At 42.8% G+C, this 18,176-nt stretch overlaps 1 long non-coding RNA gene across 1 annotated transcript; it reads right to left on the reverse strand.

The window, feature by feature from the left end:
* Positions 1-7,950: 7,950 nt before the first annotated feature.
* Positions 7,951-9,936, reverse strand: LOC143860469 (uncharacterized). Its single transcript, XR_013239719.1, has 3 exons — positions 9,780-9,936; positions 8,886-8,948; positions 7,951-8,166 (listed from the first exon to the last, which is right to left on the reverse strand). It is a non-coding gene; the product is annotated as an uncharacterized LOC143860469 (long non-coding RNA).
* Positions 9,937-18,176: the final 8,240 nt, after the last annotated feature.

Here is an 18,176-nt window from a genome sequence, read left to right on the forward strand (position 1 = left end):
CACCCTCCCTTAGGGAATATGCAGCATTCATAAAAAGTTTCTGCAGATCTTCACTCTTAAATTTTCCATGGAAGTTCACACTGAGGTGGTGGATGCAATAGAAATGGTGCGACCCTGAGAGACCTTCCGCTACAGCTCTAGGCAACCCCTTCATCCGGTCGGACCCAATCGTGATGACATCTTGTCCTGTCGAAATGAAATTCTGACGGAACAAATGCAGGAACCATACCCAGCTATCATACGTCTCGGCCTCGACTACTGCAAGTGCCAGCGGGAATAACCCATTGTTAGCATCTATCGCAGTTGCGGCTAGTAGAGTCCCCCTGTACTTCCCCCGCAGATGGGTCCCATCAATTAGGGCGAGGGGCCTAACACTTCGGTTGAACGCACTAATGCTAGGGCCAAATGACCAAAAGAAACGCCCAAATGTATCATCCCCTCTTGGCCGCAGCTCTCGAGTTCGGCACAACCGCACTACTGTGCCAGGATTCCTTCTTACCAACTCATCAGCATATGCAGGCAGGATGCGATATGACGCCTCGGCATTCCCACACATAATTTCATGTATGATCATCTTTGCCATGTGGGCTTTTCGATACGACATTGTTATACTCCAGTGGGCCTTGATGTACCGTCTTATCATAGGAGCCCTAACATCTTCTGGGCTTTCGAATAAGGCTAGAGAGCACTCAGCAGCCCACTTTGCAGTGGCCATGGGATGATCGTTCCCTTTCATTGTGCTTGAGCATGTGTGTTGAGGGATAAATGTTTTTACCTTAACATAATATGTATAAGTGGTCCATGTGATACGCCATGGGCATGTACGATCCTTACATCTAACGCCGTACTTTGTGGGATTTGTCTCTTGCGGGACAAACACAAACCGATGCCGGATTGCGTACTCTGTGACTTTCTTCTGAAAGACTTTAAGATTTGGAAAGATTGCCCCGACCGTGAAATCCTCAGGTCCCACGATCACATTTACTTCATCACCCCCTACAACCATTTCATCCGCTTCCATCGGCTGCCTTATATTGGTATTTTCCAAAGCATCGCCTTGATAATTACTAGGTTCATCCTCCTTCTCATCACCCATCTCATCATCGTCACCGAAGTCCTCTTCATCATAACGGAAGTCCTCTTCATCATAACCGAAGTCCTCTTCATCGTCGTTATTACTGTCATCGTTCGGTCGAACCAAATCAATAGCATGAATATCACCTCCAAAATCCGTACAGAAGTCCCAATCGTTTCTGCCTGGTTGGGTTTTCTCAAACTCGGTCTCAGTCGCGTCGGTCTCATTCAAAGTGGGATCTTCAAAATCCTGATTCAAGTCCACTTCATACCTGCAGATCGGTAGCCAATTAAAGTTAAAGTAATTGATTTACAAATAAAAGGAATGAATATTAATCGCACCCAACAATTGTTCAATACTATAATTTACCGATGTATGGTATGAATACCGCCAAGCGTTCTTTTCTCTTTTCGAGCAACGGCCGTTAGAATCGGTGATGCAGGAACCACGGGGACAGTACTAATATTCGATCTCGAAGCCTCTGCAAATGAGGAAGGAATTGTAGGCTCCGGAGAATTGTTTCCTCCGAATCTTAACTCTTTAGTTACATATAGGCTCACAGTGTTAATGACCGTACTATCAAAGAGCATCATTACTAGATCAAGGTCGTCGTCATCTCGAATATCATATAAGATGATATGAGATGAGTCGAAAACATATCGACACTTTATTGATAGAGAAACCTCACTTCGATTGGTCCCAATTTTGCTATGAATTAGATTGTTAAAATCTCTATATTTTGCTCTCCGACCAACAATAAGAGGCAACATCTTCCCGCCCACGTATTCAAATGATACCACATCCTTTAGAATGCTGTCGATGTGTAAGACAAAAGAAGCCCTTCGTTCCTCTCTCCTGTAAAGACAATAAAACACTAATTAGAAGTTGTTTAAAGCAATTTAAATGTGCTAAAAATGGAAAGAGAGGAGAATGGAAAGGGAACTACATACCTTTCCATGGAAGGGAGGTTAGTATTGGTGCAATGCAATAGAATGGTACTTTGGAGTGAACCAATCCTCTGTGAGAAATTATTGATTTAAACCATTGATATTTGAAAAATTAGAGGTTTTCTCAACTGAGTTCTAAAATACTAGTGGTTTAAACCAATGATATCTCACACATTATTGGTTTAAACAGTTGATTGTTCAAACTTTAGGGTGTAAACCAATAATCTGTGAGAAATTATTGATTTAAACCATTGATATTTGAAACATTAGGAATTTTCTCAACTGAGTTCAAAAATATTAGGAGTTTAAACCAATGATATCTCACACATTATTGGTTTAAACAATTGATTGTGGGGTGTAAACCAATAATCTGTGAGTAATTATTGATTTAAACCGTTGATATTTGAAAAATAGAGGTTTTCTCAACTGAGTTCTAAAATATTAGTGGTTTAAACCAATGATATCTCACACATTATTGGTTTAAACAATTGGTTGTTCAAACTTTAGGGGTGTAAACCAATAATCTGTCAGAAATTATTGATTTAAACCATTGATATTTGAAACATTAGGGGTTTTCTCAACTGAGTTCGAAAATATTAGGAGTTTAAACCAATAATATCTCACACATTATTAGTTTAAACAATTGATTGTGGGGTGTAAACCAATAATCTGTGAGAAATTATTGATTTAAACCATTGATATTTGAAAAATTAGAGGTTTTCTCAACTGAGTTCTAAAATATTAGTGGTTTAAACCAGCGATATCTCACACATTATTGGTTTAAACAATTGATTGTGGGGTGTAAACCAATAATATGTGAAAAATTATTGATTTAAACCATTGATATTTGAAAAATTAGAGATTTTCTCAACTGAGTTCTAAAATATTAGTGGTTTAAACCAATGATATCTCACACATTATTGATTTAAACAATTGATTGTTCAAACTTTAGGGGTGTAAACCAATAATCTGTGAGAAATTATTGATTTAAACCATTGATATTTGAAACATTAGGGGTTTTCTCAACTGAGTTCTAAAATATTATGGGTTTAAACCAATGACATCTCACACATTATTGGTTTAAACCATTGATTTTTCAAACTTTAGTGGTTTAAATCATTGATCTTTAAGACATTATTGCTTCAAACCATTTATTTCTCAAACTGTAGGGGTTTAAACTAATAATGTGTTAGAAACTATAGCTTTTAAACCATTGATTTTTTAAAAATAAGAGGTTTTCTTAAGTGGTTTCAGAAATATTAGGGGTTTAAACCAATGATTTCTCCCAATTTAGAGGTTTCAACCAATAATGTCTGTGAACTTATAAGTTTAAACCATTGATCTGTGAAAATGTAGGTCTTTATCAACAGATTTACAAAATACGTGGGTTTAAACCAATAATTTGTTATCAATTGTCGGTCTAAACCATTAATTGTTTAACAATGTTCTAAAGCAGATATTTCACCCAAAGTATTGGTTTAAACCATTAATAGTTCAAAACTTAGTGGTTTAAATCAATAACTTCTTACAAACTGTAGGTTTAAACCATTCATTTTGCAGAAATTAGGAATTTTCCAATTGATTTTCTAAAAATTTGTGGTTTAAACCATGCAGATTATGGGTTTAAAAATAAATTTCTGATAAACTATTGGTTTAAACCATTGATCTTTGAAAAATTACAACTGATTTTCGATATATTAAGGGTTTTAAAAAACGATTTCTCACAAATATTGATTTAAACCATTTTTTCCAAAACTTAGTGGTTTAAACCATTAATGTTTCAGAAATTATTGATTTAAACCATTGATCTTTGACAAAAGTGAAGGAGAAAGTCACAGTGAGGCCATTTCAAAAAAAAAAAAAACCATTTCAAAAAAATTAGAGAAAAATTAAGTCACAGTGAGAGGGGTACCGACCTCTTTTGTGCCGGTGGCGGGGAGAGAGAGAACCGGTGAGAGAGAGAGAGTGCCGGAGAAGACCGCCGGAGAGAGAGAGAGAGAGGTGGGTGGGTGTATACTGTAAAGTGCTTTGGGTTTCTCAAATTTAAAAAATCTAACAACTGAAAGTAATCATCATAGCCTGTAATTTGATTTGATAGGGGGAGAGAGAGAGGGAGAGAGAGAGAGAGAGGGAAAGAGAAAAATGTAGAGTAAGGGGCATTCTCGTTCAAAAGACTCTACATCAGTCATTTCCAAGTCTCCCCCCTTGACAGGTCATTGTCATATCAAAGCCCTTTTCTTGGTCATTTTCTCTATAAATTACTGAACTTACATTAAAAATAGTTGAAAAAAATGGAATCAGTCAAAAAAAAAAAAAAAAAGATAATCTAAAAGCATAATTTAAATGGTCAAAGCCGAAAAAACAAAGCATATGTGCTTAATGTGTCAAATGGCCGTGATTTCAAACATAAAAGGCTTAAATTTTTTTTTTTTATTGAACTTCTCCACAGACTTTAGACTCTCCAAACAAACCAGAATCTAATACTGATATTATATTCAAAAAATCAAAAGATCAAAACAAAGAAGAAAATAACCTCAAACAAACCCTAAGCATTGCAACTTGAGAGAGAGCTAATTTCAACCAAAAACTTTCAACTAATACAGAAAAAAACTGAGTATTCTTACTGGCCGTTTGGATACATGGATTTTATAAGCTAAAACCTAGATTTTTTACAATTTCTTGATTTTACAATCCAAAACATGGATTTTAGAAGCTAAAAACTAGATTTTACAATCATGAAATTGTACAATCCAGATTTTAGCTTATAAAATCCAGGTTTTAGGTTTTAGCTTATGAAATCCAAGTTTTAGCTTGTAAAATCCAGGATTTTATAATCCTAGATTACAACATCCTCTATCCCCTTTAACAAAATGATAATCAAATATAAAGAAGGGAATCTTTGCATCGAAAAAAACTTAATTAAAGGAAAAGAAGAGAAAAATAAGCACCTGTAATCAGAACAAAGTACGAAACGGATTTCTAAAAACCCTAGATCTTCAGGGTTTTAGACGAGCCTTTTAAAATAGCAGTTTCTGCTCGCCCTTTGTTGTAGAAATCAATGTGGATTGAGAAGCTATGAAGGTTTAAATGGCGTGAACGCGGTTTTTAAAAGTGAGATCGAAACGAAAATTCTCCTCCCGTGGACTTGATGATCGGTTGATTTTTCTTGTGAGGGAGAGAGGTTTCTGTTGTTTTTTCCCCTTTTTATATCCCGCGATTCTAACGCTGATGCATATTTTCCTTGTTTGGGTCTTTCTGTCTTTCTTCTAAAATTATATTGATTTTGGGGTAGGGTTAATTCGCACCCACCGTACGATTATTCACCCCCTTTGTAATGTGATTTCACGTCAAAAAGCGTCAAAGTCTATTCCCTTTTATACGCTTTTTGAAGTCAAATCACGTTAACAGGGCGCGAATAATCCTACAGCGGGTGTGAATTTATCATTTTGGTTGATTTTTTGCTGAATATAATAATATTGTAACGGAGAGAGAAAGAGAGTGTGATTAAGTAATATTTTGGGTTATTACTTTGAGTAATTATAAATTTAATGGTCCCTCCCATGCCTGTAATGTAAGGATAAGAATAAGATCCCGCGTTGCACCATACGTTTTTTATGAGGTGCATGGGTTAATTTAGTGATGGCTCAGCGTGTATGGAAATATCTTATATGAGGTGGATGGAAAACGGCCACATAAAGTCATAAGGCATGGATCAAAGGTTTAAAAAGACCCATCGGTCATATCGGACCGTAGCGAATACAGATATGTCACTATTGGTTTTTTTCTTTTTGACATGTAAAGCCATGTTTGGCAACCTCTAAATTTTTTACATACATAAAGCCTTGCTTAGCAACCTTGAAATTTTTTCTTATGAAATATTAGTTTATAACATGGTCAAAGAGCGTAAGGAGGGTGTGAGGAGAGACTTAATAGGGTTGGATGTGAGAGAGAGAGAGAGAGAGCTAAACAACAGGAAGAAAAATAATTCATATTTTGAGTAGTGTTCCTTGGTTGTTTATCTGCCTTTGGTCGCTCACACCCACTAAGGGCCCTCCCTCTCCTCCCACCCTCACCATTCACTAAACTTATATTCCATGGGAAAAAAAGTATATGATTAAGAGACATGGCTAAAATAAACATCAATATAAATAGAATATCGGCCGATATATTAGAGAATATGGGCTGATAAAAAAGTACATGGTTGCCAAAAATGGCCAAAATAACATCAATAAATCCGATATCAGCCTATATGTTGGAGAATATGGGCTAATATTAAAAAGTATCATTTTAAATAAATAGAAAATTGAAACAAAATGATATATAACTTATATTATACATTAGAAATATAAGTTTCTATAAATTTTGAGAAAATAAGATAATTAAAAATATATGTGAAAATATAAAATAATTGTAAAAAAATACATTATGACCCACCACATGTTTGCCACATGTAAAAAATAAAATACTTATAATATATTAATATGAATTTTAGAAATTTTGAAGAAATGAGAAAATTAGTAAAACATTAAAAAATAATCATAACAAGGTAAAGGCTCATCCTGTAGCGCTTTTTCTTTAATCTACAGGTTTGATCTCCCTTTATTGTTGTTTTTGAAATGTGAAATTCCTGTGAAGATCAAACCAAGATCCTCATCAGAAGTTAATCTGATGAAGATTTGTAGAATCACCACCAAGGATTACGGACTAGGTACCTTTAATTATAATGCTTTGGCTTCGCCGAGATTTTAGGTCGTACTAGGTTACTTGAGTGGAAGGTGTTAGGCATCACTCACGCTCAAGAAAATCTGGTCTTAAGAATCAAATCTTGCAAAAAGTTTCAAAGACTTCACTAGCTTAATCTTTTATTCTGAAATTTCGTATGAAATTAACGATGTTATGTAATTTCGTACAGAACTACCATAAATTTTGTATGAAATTTTATCCAGATTTGAATGTTTGAAAATTTCCCTGGAAACTGTCTTTTCGTACGAATTGGAATCATTTTTCGTATGAATAATTTTGTACAAAAATTAGTTGAAAATTCGTACGAAATTCCAGTTCTTCGAGAATTTTTGTTTAATTCTCTTGAAATTTTAAGATCCGGACATGTTAAAGGAGTTATTAGAAACCTATTTCTAATGAATTTCCTATTGGATCTCTTTAGAATTTAAATTTTATCGAATTTCATTGAAAATGATTGAGGATTATGTAAGAATCATTCATAATTCCCAAGTTCTTATTGAACTTAAATAAAATTTGAATTCTAGGACCCACTACAAGAAATATTGGTATTAGCGACCCACTAAATTAGGTCACTAATACTAAAAATACCGTCGCTAATAGTAATAGCGACCAATTTTTTGGGTCGTTGTGTGGTCGCTAATTCGAGCGTCGCTAATAGTCTTTAGCGACCCAAATTAATATGAGTCGCTAAATGTTACCCATTTGCGACCCATCAAACCTTTGCTAATGACATCATACAGTCGTAGCTAAAGGTTTGTACGCAACTAAAAAAGACAACTAAATTAAGCATCAGCGACAGTGGGAGCGGTCACTAATATATTTGTAGCGACGATATATTTTGGTTGCTAATAGTAATTATTAGCGATAAGATTAAATTCACGACGCTAAAGCACTTTTAGCAACCAACATATTGTGTCGCTATTAATCATTAGATCTTTTTAGCAACTAACTTAATTTGGTCGCAAATACTATCTTCAACGTATGCATGTTCTATTAGGGACCAAAGTAATTGGGTAGCTAATACTCAATTTTAAGATTTTTTTTTTGAAAACTTTATTTTATTATCTTGTTGCACCTGCATCTATACAATATATATCAAAACTTACATAAATATCCATACTCATAGCAAAATTGAAGTGACATATAAATCAAAACTTACAAAAATATCCATACCCATTACATATGTTCAATATTAAAGTAAAAAAATAATTGTAGCCATGTCCATACACACAACACCCTTTAAAACTCTAAAAAACAAAAAACAAAAAAAAAGTCATTATTCATGTCTATATATTATGAGTCCTAGTACTCCTCATCCTCTTCGTCAACATCTTCTCCATCATCTTCTTCTCCGTCACCATCTTCTCCATCATCAACATTTTCTCCTTGCTAAGTTGTTAGCTGCAAAAGAAAAATGCGATGAATGAAGTATTTTTAGAGAAAGCTCAATTGAAAATGAGTAGTGTATTACTATTAGCGAATAAACACCAATTAATGAATCATAGGCACCCAAACAGATTAGTGTATTTTTAGAGAGAGTTAATTGAAAATGAGAACCACATATATGAGAACCACAAGTCATCAAGAAAATAAACAAACATATATCTATGTTTTCAAACAACTACATGTACAATTCCCAATTAATTGGGTAGAGCACTATTCCACAGTGAATCTCTTGTCTTCATCTCGTTTGCTTCTAATGGAAATAGGAATATCCATCAATGTTATTCCTCCGTTCACTTGAACCTAGAACAACTCAACAAGATTATATGTGTTCATGAAACACCTAATAAATGGTTGAGGAAATGTAACAAAAAGAAATTTGATAGAGGAAATGTAACATAAAAGAAATTTCATAGAGCAATGCAAATCAGACAGCTCTTTGAACAATGATAGCACCAAACAAACAAGCTCTAAGTACAAACAGGGCAATCAAATTATAGTCTTAATATTTCAAAATGATGATTTGATACATCGTGGAGTATGCAGATCTAAAACCAGGACCTTAAGCTGTAAACCTGGAAAAACATGAATTACATCTGAAAATTCGGAATGCCACTGTTATCAAGCACATCTAGCTTATGGTAAGCACATCCAGTACATAAGCAAACCATGCATACCTTCACTTTTATCAAGGATGTCGATGAAGCGAACCTTTGGAGATTTAGAACCGATTGCAATCCCTGAAAACAATAAAAATTTTGCAAGCAGCATTCGGGAAAAGTAAAATGAAACACAGTTGCAATTTCTGAATTTATAAAAACAAATTAAAAGAAAAATGACAGAAGATGGAAGCAAGGAAATGGAGGTCAATAGATAGGTCATGGGTAATAAGGATGTAAAGAGTTTATATATCAATCCCAAAGCATAGGAAAATCAATGTTCAACAGAATACAACTCCAACATGAATTCACTTAGGTGCTGCTGTTTAAGCATACAAATAACAACATGATGCTAATAGATAGATTTTTGTACAACATATTGTGTTAGCTTATGGCGCAAATAGATTAGCCTCGCTATTATCATCATTTTGAAGACAACTATGGTGAAAGTGAAAGGCCAACCGTGTACTGTGATACATGCCTTGAATAATCAAATGGAAGGAATAGTTCCAGTTCAAAATTTACTTTTGTAATATGTGTATCATGTTAGTTGTATAGTGACATATCTCAATTTCAGTCTGAAATTTGTAACTATGTCAGTTAATTCAGTGAACAAAACCTTTTTTATTTGGTTCAAATTTTACTTGAACTCCAAATTTGCAACTTGCGGGTCATTCTTAACATAGTATGTGGGATTGAATTTTGAATGGACATAAAGATGCATCATATATAAATAAAGGTAAAATGGAAAATAATGGAAAAAATGATAGATGAAAAGAGAAATCGATTAATTAAGGCCACTAAAAGGGTTGTACAATAAAGAGAAAGATAAGCATCAGATGGAATCTATGTAGAGAAAATTCATGCTGAAGTATATGCAAGCAAGGTGAAGAAGCTTTTAGATAAGAATACCCGAAATCTCTATTCCTTGGCTGCTTGTATGCAAGTGGCAAAATTCCTTAAGTTCATCATCTATGAACCATTTATTTCGAATTGCATCCTTTGGGCATGAAACAATAATTGCTGCAACTGGTTAATAGCATAACTTTGAGAGGGCATCATCTGCAACAACATTATGGAAATAAAGGAGTCACAAACATTACAAAAACTGAGCATTCTGTTTCATCCAAGAATAGGGGGAAAATACAAATAATGAGCAAGGCGGCGCTAATGGGGTAGAGAAAGTAAGATGATCATGGCAACATTTAATAAGTCACATCCTCACTATGCATGTGCAATCAACAATGTCGTGGAATATGTGCAGAAAAATGCAAAAGAATGCCGAATTATATCAAGTACAAGTGATAATGAAGCAGGATGTAAAACCAAACATGACGATCTATTTTTTATTATGAAACAATAAGAAATTTTCATTAATAAATTAGAACAATAGGGGCAGAGATTGCCCCCACACAGAGAACTTCTCTATTAGATAAAAGAATAGATGCCACATCCAGTTTGGGACTAAAGAGAGCAAGTTTTATATAGAACTTTCGAAAGCTTAACACTAATTGTACATTGCTTAACATGCCTATGATCAAATATACCTCAAATAGACCATTGATCCAAACTGATTATATCATTTCCCTATACATCATGGGAAAAAAATATCCAAGATAAAAATACCCTTGGAAGTATTTTTTCTTGCAATCCAGTTTTTGCTTCGGCTTCTACTAACATGGACTCATTGCAAAAATCTAGAAACCCTAATGTTGTCTTGGTTTGGCAATATCATCAAACAGATAAGGGGCAAGGTTGGTTAACTACTGCATGTCTCCTTCAGTGCAGTTGTGACTGCTTGGTTAGTCGAATGCTGCAGAGAGAGAGAGAGAGAGATTGAATTAGCCTGAAAATGCATATAAAAAAGGGAGAAGAGATGATAAGAGGGCGGTTGAAGATACCTTTTTGAATTGGGCGCTTGCGCTGGGAAATCCATCTCTTAAATGAATTCAAAATCCTGAAAATCAACCAAAAAGACATTAAAATCCCCAAAAAAACGAAAGAAAGATTGAAAACAGATTAGTAACTGATGGGGTCCAAAATCTGCAACCAATCGGCTGTTGACACGTGGCCCTCACAGGGACCACTGCAAGGCCAACACCTGTCCCTGCTAGGTGTGACACCTGGACCAATCAGGGACTTCCATCTGCCCCTCCTAGGTATGAGACCTGGTCCATACAGGGGCTACCACCTGTCCTGGACAGGTGGCTCAGGATCACACTATAAATAGCCCTCATTTGTGCTAAGGTGAGGGATCTGAAATAAAAAACCCTAAGCTTTCTGCTCTGACATTGCTCTGCACTCCTGCTCATACTAACTTGAGTGTCGAAGCGCCCGTCCGGAGCACCACTCCGGGTTGCTCTTCTGACCCTTTGTATTCTTGTCTATGCCCTTGTGCAGCGCAGGACTCCATTAGCCCTTCAGCTGTGGCCTGCCAGATCAGCCCTTCCGGCCCTACCATAACCTGTTACCAATTTTAGACCTAACAGATTTGGCGCCATCCGTGGGACCCCGGAACAAAAAGCTGTTCGGAACCTCACTCAAGCAATGGTAGGGAAAAACGGAAAGCATGTGCCAACCTCCCGGACGACCCGGGCTACAGCTCCCCGCGAAGGAAGAAGCGAGCGACTAGCCTCGCAGATAGAGGTCGGGGCGGTAGGGGAGCGAAGTCCGACTCGCTCGGACCGCTCAGACCCTACCCCGACCCCGAGGGAGATGCGGGCCCTTTTCCAAGAAATGACTGCTGTGGTTGCGCAGTTCAGGAATCCGGCTACCGCACTCCAGCAGCACCCAGCCGAGGCCTCTCAACCCACCCAGAGGAGGGGAAGCTCCCGCAGAGAGCACATGCCCCCGCCCCGGGAGCAGACTCGTCACTCCACAAGACGAGATCACCTCTCCCGGGACAAGCATGTGCGCCCCGAGCCTCGCCTACATCACCGGTCACGATCTCCCTCTGTACAAAGGCATGGCAGCAAGAGAGACGCCACGCACGGAGAGGGATCGCGGCACCGGCGAAGGAGTCCGGCCAGTCAGTCCGGATCGGCTATGAGCCCGCCAGCAAGAAGAGAGAGGCCCGTCCACCGGGCTGAGGAAAGAGAGGACCCGGTATTGCGAAGGATCCAGCAGATTGACCACCGAATTGAAGAGCTTGCCAGAGAGCAGGGCCGGCCTGCATCCCGGATCTTCACAAGCGCTCAACCATTTTCGGACAAAGTGCTCAGCGCGGAGGCCCCCGCGGGCTGGAAGATGCCGCAGATTTCGCAGTATGACGGGACCACCGACCCCGTGGACCACTTGGAGACTTTCAGGACCACAATGCTCCTCCACGGGGCGTCGGATGGATTCCTTTGCCGGGCATTCCCCACCACGTTGACTGGAGCAGCGCGGGACTGGTACTCGCGGCTCAAACCCAGGTCCGTGGACAATTTTGATGATTTTGGGGATGACCTGGCCCGTCATTTCATGAACAACAGAAGACCCAGGAAGACGACGGCTTCGCTGATGGCCCTCAGGCAGGGAGATGATGAGGCCTTGAAAGTGTTCGTTGGTCGCTTTAATAGGGAAGCCCTTCAGGTTCCCAACCTGGACCCCTCCGCGGCCACGAATGCCCTTCTGGCCGGCGCCCGATCAACTGACTTCAGGCGAGCAGTGGCCCGGCGCAATCCGCAGTCCCTCGCAGACCTGATGGCCGGGGCGGAGGAGTACATCTCGGTGGAGGAAACTCTCGCCGCCCTGGACTCTGCTAGCAAGAGAAGGCCTGAGGAGAAGAACCCTACCAAGCAGCGTAAGGATGATAAGTCTCAGAAGAAGGAGAGAAGCCCTTCCCGCAGGAAGAGAAGCCCTTCTCGAAAGGGGAGAAGCCCCCACCCGAGAGAGCATTACACGCAGCTGATCGCGTCTAGAGCACAGATCCTGGCAGCCATTCGGGAAGAGGACTTCATCCGGTGGCCGGAGAGGCAGACTTCGTCGGCAGAAAGAAACATGTCCCAGTACTGCAGGTTCCACAAGGACCACGGCCACGACACCAACGCGTGCCTTCATTTGAAGGAGGAAATCGAGCAGCTGATCAGTAGAAGGTACCTCGGAAGGTACTTGAAAAATGATGACAACAAAAGAGAGCGCAAGGACAAGCCGAGGCCCAGAGGCAGAAGCCCCCGGGGCGCTCAACCTCTGGGCGACCGCATTCAAGCTCCGACCCCGGCCGACCCCCCTCCTCAGGTACCTCAACCTCAACCTCATGGTGTTATTGGTACCATTTCAAGAGAGCCGACCGCAGGAGGAACCTCTTCATCAGCCCGCAGGACTTATGCCCGGCAGGTCAACGCCGTCCATACCTGCAGCAAGAAGGCCAGGCTAGAGAACGAGATATCCTTTTCAGATGCAGATCTCGACGGCCTGATCCTCCCGCATGATGATGCCCTGGTCATCACCATGCTGGTGGCGAACTGGGAAATGAAGAAGATCTTGGTCGACAACGGGAGCTCCGCAGACATCCTCTATTATCACGCCTTCGAGCGGATGCTGATCGGAACCGACCGTCTGAAGCCGGCCAACTCTGATCTGTTCGGGTTCTCCGGAGAAGTTGTCAAAGTTGAAGGACAGATCGAGCTTCCAGTTCTTATCGGGGAGTCGCCCTGCCAGTCCGTCGCCATGGTGAACTTCTTGGTGGTAAGGGCCAAGTCGGCCTACAATGCTATCCTGGGTCGCCCCGGCCAGAATCTCCTCCGAGCCGTTCCCTCCGCCTATCATCAGAAGATGAAGTTCAGTACACCAGGGGGCATAGGGGAAGTCAGAGGGGATCAGCCCCAGTCGAGGCAGTGCTATGCAGCGGCACTGAAAGGGAAGAATGCGTCCGAGTCTCTGCCAATCGAGCTGTTTGATCTAAGGGATGAAGCCCAGATCATAGTAAACGAGCCGGCCGAGGACCTTATATCTATCCCCCTGTACAGCGATGACGACCAGAGGATTGTCCAGATCGGCTCTGCCCTGCCAGAGGCCGCGCAGCAGGATCTTGCTCAGTTCCTCAGAGCCAATGCAGATGTCTTCGCCTGGGCTCCTTCAGACATGCCCGGCATCGACCCTGCAATCAGCACCCATGAGCTCGGGGTTGATCAGACCTGCAAGCCCGTGAAACAGAAGAGGAGGCACTTTGCACCGGAGAGGCGAAGGGCCATTAGAGAAGAGGTGGAAAGGCTTCTGAACGCCGACTTCATCCGCGAGATCCAGTACCCGGACTGGCTCGCGAATGTTGTGATGGTGAAGAAGTCTAATGGGAAGTGGAGGACTTGCATAGATTTTACAGATCTGAATAAGGCCTGCCCAAAGGACAGCTCCCCGCTCCCAAAGATCGATCAGCTCATCGACGCTACTGCAGGTCACGAGCTGCTAAGCTTCATGGACGCCTTCTCAGGATATAATCATATCAGAATGCATGAGTCCGACATTCCGAAGACATCCTTTGTAACCGATCAGGGGACTTATTGCTATCGAGTTATGCCTTTTGGACTGAAGAACGCAGGGGCTACCTACCAGCGGCTCGTCAACAGGCTGTTCAAAGAGCAGATCGGCCGCAATATGGAAGTATATGTGGACGATATGCTGGTCAAGAGCAGAGCTGCCTGCAATCATGTGGCCGACCTCAAAGAAGCGTTTCAAGTCTTGAGGGAGCACAACATGAAGCTCAATCCGACCAAGTGTACGTTCGGCGTCGGAGCAGGCAAGTTTCTGGGCTTCATGGTAAGCCAGAGAGGGATAGAGGCAAATCCTGAGAAAATCAAGGCGGTGATGGAGCTGACTCCGCCCAGAACTATCAGAGAAGTACAGCGCCTGACCGGGTTAGTAGCTGCCCTGGGGCGGTTCATCTCTAAGTCCGCGGAAAGATGCCTTCCGTTCTTCAACGCGGTCAAAGGTATAAAAACCGCGCCCTGGACTTCGGAGTGTCAAGCGGCATTTGAAGAGCTGAAGCAGTACTTGTCCTCTCCGCCATTGCTGTCCAAGCCAGAGCCAGGAGAAGAGCTGATTTTGTATCTCTCAGCAGGACCTTTGGCAGTTGCAGCAGTACTGATCAGAGAGGAGCACCACCAGCAAAAGCCGATCTACTACGTCAGTAAAGTCCTCCATGATGCAGAGACCAGATATCATCGAGTCGAGAAGCTCGTATACGCCCTCGTTATGGCGGCCAGAAAGTTAAGGCCGTATTTCCAGGCGCATACGATCAAGGTCTTGACGGGACAGCCCCTCAGGCAGATCCCGCACCGTCCAGACACTTCAGGCCGACTTGTGAAGTGGGCCGTGCAGCTCAGCGAGTTTGACATCAAATATCTGCCCAGGCTAGCAATCAAAGCTCAGATTCTTGCAGACTTCATAGCTGAGTGTACAATGCCAGATTCAGACCCCGGGTCGGAAGCAGCGCCTCCTTTAGAAGCAGAGCCAGTTATGCCCGAGCAGCAGATCGAAGCCGAAGCGGTTCCGCTTCCCGGGCTTGAGGGTGCAGCTCCACCAATCAACCCGCTTCCGTGTTCTGAAGAGCCGCTCTGGGAGGTATATGTCGACGGATCTTCAAACAAAAGTGGCAGCGGTGCCGGACTAGTTCTCACAGGACCAGAGGACTTTGTCCTGAATTATGCCCTGAGGTTTGGCTTCCGTGCGTCAAACAATGAGGCAGAGTATGAAGAGCTCATCGCCGGAATGACCTTCGCCATTCAGGCCCGCGCTCAGAGACTGAAGGCGTACTGCGATTCACAGTTAGTTGTATGCCAGATCCAAGGAGTATATGAGGCCCGTGAAGAGCGAATGATCAAGTATCTGCAAAGGGTGCGTAGCCTGGCCAGTAAGTTCGGAAGTTTCGAGGTCATCAGAGTCCCTCGGACTGAAAATGCAAAGGCTGATGTGCTCTCAAAGCTAGCGGCATCGGGCTACATCGCTCTCAGAGAAATTCGTATGGAGTTCCTAAAGACCTCCAGTATTGATGGCTAGCCCGTCGTAGTAATGCAGATCGACGACGAGCCGTGCTGGATGGATGAGATCATCAGATATCTGCGCAGCGGAGAGCTCCCCGGAGAGAAAAAAGAGGCTCGTAAAGACGTACAGCGGGCAGCAAGGTTTTCACTTGACGGCGAGACTCTGTACAAGAGATCTTACACCCTCCCGTACTTGAAGTGTCTCCGGCCAACTGATGCCCTGTATGCCCTGCGAGAAACCCATGAAGGGATTTGTGGAGAGCACCTTGGGGGCAAGGCCCTCGCCATCAAAGTCCTTCTAAGAGGCCTGTACTGGCCTACATTGAGACAAGATGCACTGAGCCTTTTGAAGAAGTGTCAGAAGTGTCAGAAATTTTCCCCCGCCGTTCACCAGCCTGCCGTGCCAATGGCTCCGATCATCAGCCCTCTCCCTTTTGCTGTCTGGGGAATGGACATCTTAGGTCCTTTTCCGCCGGCCTCCGGAGGCCGCGAGTTCGTCGTTGTCGCCATCGACTACTTTACTAAGTGGGTAGAAGCTGAACCTCTGGCCAAGATCACTGAGCAGAACGTCCAAAACTTTTTTTGGAAATCAGTGGTGTGCAGATTCGGGATACCCCGGGTCCTCATAACAGACAATGGCAAGCAGTTCGACTCAAGGAACTTCACAAAGTTTTGTTCAGATCTAAAGATTGAGCAAAGGTTCACTTCCGTGGCACATCCTCAAACAAATGGACAGACCGAAGTGACGAAGAGGACTCTGCTGCAGGGGATAAAGAAGAGACTGGATGATAAGGCCGGACGCTGGGCTGACGAGCTGTACCATGTGCTCTGGGCGTATCGGACTACCCCACGCACTGCAACGGGTGAGTCGCCTTTCAATCTCTCCTTCAGAACAGAGGCTGTGATTCCGGTTGACATCGGCATTCCCTCCCCAAGAATTGTTAACTTCAATGAACAGCTCAATGGAGACGGGCTCCGTGTCAACCTCGACTTGCTTGAGGAAGTCCGTGAGGAGTCACAGATCAGAGCCGCAGCGTATAAGCAGAAGATGTCTAGATACCATGATACGAAGATCCGACCAAGGGAGTTCCGCACAGGCGACCTAGTTTTGAGGAAAGCAGCCGTCTCCCAGCCAAGAAGGGTGGGCAAACTCTCCCCGACTTGGGAAGGGCCGTACCGAGTCAAAGAGGTCATCCGTCCAGGAAGCTACCGGCTAGAGACACTTGACGAGCAGCTGCTGCCGCACGCCTGGAATTCCAGAAATCTTCGAATATACTATCAATAGTCTTTTCTTTTGCCTTTGAAGGCCTGTAATGAAATTTCAAAGAGAAATAAAGTGGAGTTGTCACCAAATAGTGTCCCTCACTTTTGAGTCACTAATATATGCCAGCTCCTCCAATAAAAGACTCTAAGTGTTTGCAGACTTAGCTCTCAGCCTAAGTGTTTGCAGACTTAGAGAGCGGCAGTGGTGCACTCCGGCGCGTCCAATTTGGTGTGGAGATCAGTTCCAACCACATGAACCCGCCCTAGTGGAAAACCACCTCAAAGACCTGCCCGGCCTGGCCGTCCAGAGCCTTAGCCGGACAGGATATGGCGCAATCGCTAAACGCCAAAAGACCTGCCCGGCCTGGCCGTCCACAGCCTAAGCCGGACAGGATATGGCGCAATCGCTAGATGCCAAAAGACTCTGAGTGTTTGCAGACCTAGCTCTCAGCCTAAGTGTTTGCAGACTTAGAGAACGGCAGTGGTGCACTCCGGCGCGTCCAATTTGGTGTGGAGATCAGTTCCAACCACATGGACCCGCCCTAGTGGAAAACCACCTCCAAGACCTGCCCGGCCTGGCCGTCCAGAGCCTTAGCCGGACAGGATATGGCGCAATCGCTAAAAGCCAAAAGACCTGCCCGGCCTGGCCGTCCAAAGCCTAAGCCGGACAGGATATGGCGCAATCGCTAGACGCCAAAAGACTCTAAGTGTTTGCAGACTTAGCTCTCAGCCTAAGTGTTTGCAGACTTAGAGAACGGCAGTGGTGCACTCCGGCGCGTCCAATTTGGTGTGGAGATCAGTTCCAACCACATGGACCCGCCCTAGTGGAAAACCACCTCCAAGACCTGCCCGGCCTGGCCGTCCAGAGCCTTAGCCGGACAGGATATGGCGCAATCGCTAAACGCCAAAAGACCTGCCCGGCCTGGCCGTCCAGAGCCTTAGCCGGACAGGATATGGCGCAATCGCTAGGCGCCAAAAGACACTAAGTGTTTGCAGACTTAGCTCTCAGCCTAAGTGTTTGCAGACTTAGCTCTCAGCCTAAGTGTTTGCAGACTTAAAGAACGGCAGTGGTGCACTCCGGCGCGTC

Source organism: Tasmannia lanceolata, unplaced genomic scaffold (genome assembly GCF_043159265.1).
Source record: "Tasmannia lanceolata isolate RefF3 unplaced genomic scaffold, GAP_Taslan_0.1 ptg000037l, whole genome shotgun sequence".
NCBI classification, from domain to species: domain Eukaryota; kingdom Viridiplantae; phylum Streptophyta; class Magnoliopsida; order Canellales; family Winteraceae; genus Tasmannia; species Tasmannia lanceolata.